This window comes from Dioscorea cayenensis, chromosome 12 (assembly GCF_009730915.1).
Source record: "Dioscorea cayenensis subsp. rotundata cultivar TDr96_F1 chromosome 12, TDr96_F1_v2_PseudoChromosome.rev07_lg8_w22 25.fasta, whole genome shotgun sequence".
Classification (NCBI taxonomy): domain Eukaryota; kingdom Viridiplantae; phylum Streptophyta; class Magnoliopsida; order Dioscoreales; family Dioscoreaceae; genus Dioscorea; species Dioscorea cayenensis.
The window spans coordinates 13,332,328-13,338,729 of NC_052482.1; the positions used below are offsets into that span (position 1 = coordinate 13,332,328).

Sequence of the window (6,402 nt, forward strand, 5' to 3'; positions counted from 1 at the left end):
AACTCTAGTCTAACATCTGGCTAGCACTCCGACTCAGTCTCAGTCTCTCTCTCATGCTCATGCAACATTCCAGCCTCGCGCTCTCTCGTCCCCTGATGTTGCACTAGATAGTAAGTGCCATCCCTCCTCTCAACTATCCTGATAGAAGATAAAGTCGACATCCCAAAAGGAGTGGTGCTACCAATGATGTGCATTCCTCGAGTGAGGTCTATCAATCCCATACCTCTAATCAATTGCATGATATAGGGTCCGGTAAAGATGGTTCCAAGGTGCACGTACTATCCTTAATAAGAGATAATGTCTACGAAAAGGTGTCGCATATGAATCAGGTATCGCTCGAAGATGTTATAGAGCATGAGAAGATTAGTGCGTGACATAACCCCTATAGAGTCTGACCGACCCCCAACCCCTTTAGTTAGTAGCTCATGAATGTAGCGATGGGTGGGGTTTGTCTTTTGGGATGCTTTCCTCTTCCTAGAATTAGCGATGGTGGCCCAATGCCTCTTTGGTTAAGTGTGAGACGAGAAATCCACAGGTAAGGAACAAAGTCGTGTGATTGAATATCGGCATCGGTATAGAGCCCTAAGTAAACACCCAAGTTGGCATGATCGATCTTGTACCTTTTCCTTAAAGCTTAAAACGATAATGAGCTTTCTTGTCGGACAAAGTTGCAATGCCTAACCACCTCAGTTGTGCTCAAGACTTCCAAAGTAAGCTCGCAGTAGGTAGGTTCTTTGATGTTAAACACCTTATCCTAACTGTTATGTGATATGTGCTTTGAGATAGTTTCATCCAAGCCCAATGCTCTCAATACATCCCAATCAATATAACGGTTCATGCCGAATGATTTTCAGGCCAACAACGTGTATATTGTCTTGTGGTCATCATTCTTAAAGCATGGTTCGATAATGGGAGGTGTATTGTCCCTCCATGCTCTCTTGGAGGCCATACACTTTGTCATCATATCTACAAGACAAGAAGTAAGTGATCATGACAGTATAGCATGAAAATTTTCAAGGATTGCTACAGTAATTTCCCAAAATAATTTGCAAGTGTTTATTTTGTTCATAGAGAATAAAAAAAATTTACAAGCCTTGAAATTGCCTCAAAAACCCACCAAAATGATAAAAATTCATTCCCCAACAAGAAGACCATTCAACAAGAGAAATTGAGTGGGAAGAAGAAGAAAAACCATTTTCAAAACTAGGGTTTAGAAAGACATACCTTTGATAATTGATGAAAATGATGGTGAAACACCCAATAAACCTTGCAAAACAAGTGTCCAAGAGTAGGAGAGTGATATAGAGCAAGAAATTTGGAGAAAAATGGTGAAGAAATGAGTGAAAAGATGGAGAAATGAGGAAGATATGAGAAAAGGAAGAAGGATAGGATAGAGAGAGAAAATGTGGTGGATAAGTGCCCTATAAATGGGTACCCTGACCCGTTGACAGGTTTCTTGACGGGTCAAGCAAACTATCAAGCTCTTGGGGAGCCTTGATGGGCGTCAAGGAGGCCTTGAAGCTCACCCAAGAGCTTCATGACCTGCTTGCTAGGCTGAAAAGCCTAGCAAGCTTCTCGGCTAGCCTTCACGGGTAAAAATACCCGTGAAACACCCCTTGAAACCCTAAAAAGCTCTCAAACCTCTCAAGACACTAATGTAACCATCAACTAAGTTAAATACACTTAAGATCACATCAAATAAAGCATGAAATCTCATCAAACACTCACCAACTCCATAAATAATCATTAAGAAACTTCAATCATGCATGAAATGATAATAATCATGCAACTACGCATGTATAAAATGGGAATGGTAATCACGTAAACATGAAACTCTAAACAATGGAGAAGACAACACTACAAGTAAATGAGCACAAGTTTGAAAGATTAAACACACAAAGAAGAAGGGCATAAGTATGATACACAACAAAAGAAAGAAAGTAAAGAGACACAACTACTAAACACACAAAATAATGAAGATAAAATCATGAATGGAATGAAAACTTGGGTTTCCCCCCAAGAAGCACTTGTTTAATGTCATTAGCTTGACATACCTTCTTACTTAAGATGGAACAAATGGAGGAGAATTACCATTGACCTTCTTGGGTATGCTGCCACACGGGAAGTTCATCGAAAGATATGAAAAAATTTGGCATTTACCTTGATCCTCGAAGTATAACTGGTCTACCTCTCAGGGTGGCAACATAGTGACATTCATACTCTTCTTTAGCTATTTGTTTGCTTTCCTCCACATTTTCTTCAAGTTTTTCTTTTTCTTACCACAAGGTGATAAATTTATCTCTACTTGGTTCACTTGTGGTGATGTGGGGAGAGTAGAAACTCTTTCATTGCTTTTGTCATCCACATCCTCTAAGTAATCATCCAAGGGATTTAAGGTCAACACCTCCTGCGCACAATCAGAAATGATTAAATCAGTCTCATCAATGAAATATAAAGTATTATCATGATCTAATGTGTGTTTCATGGCCTCGGGGTGAGTGAAAGCCACTTGTTCCTTCCCTACTCTCAGCATCATTTTTCCTCCCTTAACGTCGATAAGGGCACCCGAAGTGTTGAGGAATGGGCGCCCTAGGATCAAAGGGACTTTGACATCATCATTTACATCAAGAATTATGGAGTCCACTAAGATGATGAGTTTATCCACTCTCACAAGAACATCTTCAACAACCCTCGGTGTTCCCTCACTGAATGATCTGCTAACTGTAGTTTCATCCTCATGGGCCTCAAATCTTCTAACCCTAGCTTCAAGAATAACTTGTAGGGCATTACGTTTATACTAGCCCTTGAGTCTGCTAGAGCTTTCTCTTGCATTCCTTTCTCAATTACACAAGGAATAATGAAACTACCTAGATCAGTTAGTTTCTTAGGTAGTTTCTTTTGAATCACCGCTGAACAATTCCCTGAGAAAGTCACTATCTCTCAGTGACACACCCTTGCATGTGTATCGCAAGTGCACGGGTGTGAAAGTAATAAAGTACCCAAAGGGTGGGTACTCGAATCTATAGGGAATAGACTCTAGAAATAAGTAGTATTGCTAATTAGCTAAGGAGATTATCAATTGGTGATTGTTATTGTATCTAAGATGTTAATGAAATAAAAGAGCAAGAAATACACTAAAGGTAAAGAGAAGGAAACAGTCAATGATAAAGATGGTACTTGAACAGTGCTCCCCCTAGGACTATTGTTTCAAGTGCAAGACTAAAATAATAATTCCCTAATTAAGTTTCAAAGAGTCATGGAAATCTAAAAGCACACAATCCCAAATCTAAGGTCAACTCTGACTAGTCCTCTACGTATGCTCCTGTGGAAAAGAATACTCTCAACACCTCACACTGCGTGGGACTGCTTTGGGTTCTAGGGACTCCAAGTGATAAACCCTATTCCCAAATCTAGATCTAACCCTTTGGTCCGAGCGAAATCATAACTAAGCACTAGCGGAAGGGATCTCTCAACACTTCACTCTATTGTACCTACACAATTAAGCCCCAGTGGAGGAGATTTATCAATACTTCACTCTGGTTGTGATTGCAAAGAACTTATAGAATATAGAGGTAGGATAAATCACATCAGAAGGGAAAGGGGATGCTCTGCTACCTCTCGACTCACCCTCTCAACCATCTTTAATCTTGCTAAGTCTAATCCTAATGAAGTTGTCACTTATTCAAAAGGATTTCTAGATGGATTCTCAACCCTAGTGTCACTCTAAGGGAAAATCAAACTATAAGCATACAAGATTGAAACTCAATTAAGAACTCAATTAAAAGAAACATAATAATAGTCAAAGAAACAAAATTATCCTAGGGTTTACAAGTTCAAGAACCCACTAGGGGTTTAACTCTTCATGGAGCAATACATGATCAAAGAATAAATCAAAGATGAAAGCAAACTATTCATAAAAATAACCCCCTTGTTGTCCGTGATGATGGTCTCCAAGAGCCACTTCTCCTTCTCCAAGGCCTCCTCCATCAAGCCTAGGGCACACCTCACCGAAATAATGCCATCGAAAGCTCCCCCAATAACTTTCCTTCGAAGAAAATCGACGTCGAATTGGGTAAAAACGGTCCAAAACTTTGCGAAAACCTCCTCTAAACCCTAACCGTGCTCTCTCCAAAAGATAGGAAAAAGACCTCTAAAATAACTCTTTGAGGCAGTATTTATAATGGTGAAATCGGGATTTCACACACGCCATGTGGATTTTCCACACGGGTGTGAGAATTCTCAAGTTTCCTGAATTTCACGTTTTAAACAGTAACTGCTATAGTATTCATGATCAGTGCTTTGCTACAGTAGCTGATGCAGTGATTCCTAAATTCCTTTTCTTCCCTTAAGGCCACACGGTTGGGCACACACTCGTGTGGTGGGTCATGTCAAATAACGCTCTCGAAAACTCTGCATAAGTTGAAATACGAGATTGTGACTGCCTTTGTGCCCTTCCAATTTGTAGATAGACTTGCACATTCTTGGAATTTAGCTCACACTCTCATGTGTTTGATCACGGCTCATCTCTTGACATTTGTTCCACACAAAGATCATTCTCAAAAACTGCGTTCATGACCTATATTCACTTCCTTTCTTCTTATACTGCCTCCACAACCCTAAATGCACAAAAGAACACAAAAACACACAAATGAACCATAAAACCTGATAAAAGCAATGCTTATTATAACTACAATATGCTCAATAATATGCATGCATAAGCACTTATCACTAAGTCCTCTAATTTCCTCTTGTTGGTAAGGAGGTCTTTTATGAATTTAACATACTTGGGCATTTGAGACAAGGCTTCAACAAGAGGAATTTTTATGTGTAACTGCTTGAAAACATTGAGGAACTTTTTGAAATGAGCATCTTCCTTATCTTGCTTAAGCCTAGTCGGAGAAAGCACAAGAGGCTTGTATTCCAGAACCCTTAAAATTAGTGATTGGGGGGCATGCTTCATCTTGCTTTGTTCCACTCTTTTCACCCACATGTTCAGTTGGCTTAGGGTCTTCCTGAATGGTTACCCTTTCATTCTTGGCACTTGGGCCCTAGTCGGCCCTTACCTCTACTTGCTTCCCACTCCTAAGAGTGATGGATTTCAAATGTGTCTTGGGTTGTTTTCGGTATTACTTAGTAGGCTACTAGGAGAACATTCAGCATTAGCTCTAGTAAGTTACCCTTCTTGATTCTCAAGTACTTGAATAAAATTTTGGACATTTCTCAACACTATGCCAAATTCTTCAAATTGGGTATTTATGTTTTGAAACTTCACCTCCATGTCGATCATAAACTTTGTGAGAACATCTTCAGTAGTATACTTTTTTCTCTTGTCGCGGTGGTGGTTGATATTGATTTCCTTGAGGTAATGGAGGTCTTTGTTGTAGTGGGCCTTGATTCCAAGAAAAATTCGGGTGGCTCCTCCACCACGGATTATATGTATTACCATACCATAGTGCTTTCTTGGCCCTCTTGGTCCCCAGCCAACATAGTCAATTGTCTCCATTGGGGTAACCAAAGCAATAGAAATTGGACACTGTACGGTTGCATGGCCCGTACCACATATTTCACAAGATAAAATTGCCCCATGATTTAATCTTGTCCCTATCATGAACTGATCAAAGCTCTTGGTCAACATTTCAACCTTTGCGGCCAGTGCGGTGCATGTTGCCCTTGGTGGTTTCTATCTTGTACTCCAGTGGCATTCATTATTTTCCATGTCTTCAATTAATTTCTCAACATCTTCAGGGTATTTATTGCTCAAGGAACCCTTTGCCATAGCATCATTGAGCTATTGAATCTAATAATTCAAACCATTACACATCATTTGTACTCTCATCCAAGAAGAGAAACCATGGTGAGGGCATTTCCTCAAAAGGTCCTTAAACCTTTTATTGGCATCGAAGAGTATCTCTAAATCACCTTGCCCGAAAGCAGAAATCTCTTATCTCAATCTGGCTTCCTTGCTTGACTGGAAATACCTAGCAAGGAACTTCTCCACCATTTCTTTCCATGTAGTGATAGATCCAGGAGCCAAGGAAGTAAGCCATCTATACGTTGCTCCCCTCAAACTGAATCGAAATAACCTCAATTTGATGGCATCATCTAAGACTGAGTTAATTTGGAAGATAGAGAAAATCTGGAGGAAGCAGGATAAGAGAGCATGAGGATCTTCATTAGCTAACCCATCAAACTGGACTAAATTCTAAACCATCCCGATTATGCTTGCTTTAATTTCAAAGTTGTTTACTGGCACTGTCGGGGTTTGCACACTGAACTTATCACCTGTAAACTGTGGTCTCTCATAATATGACAGTGTCTTTCTTAGCTTGGCCATAATTGAGGGTTCACTACACTCAACTTGAATTTCATGTTGTCTTGAACACTCTGCTTCTTCCCTTAACC

General features: G+C 39.9%; 1 non-coding gene across 1 annotated transcript; it reads left to right on the forward strand.

Moving 5' to 3' along the window:
* Positions 1 to 5,846: 5,846 nt before the first annotated feature.
* LOC120274340 lies at positions 5,847 to 5,953 on the forward strand. The gene has a single exon (XR_005540867.1). It is a non-coding gene; the product is annotated as a small nucleolar RNA R71 (small nucleolar RNA).
* The last annotated feature ends 449 nt before the right edge of the window (positions 5,954 to 6,402 follow it).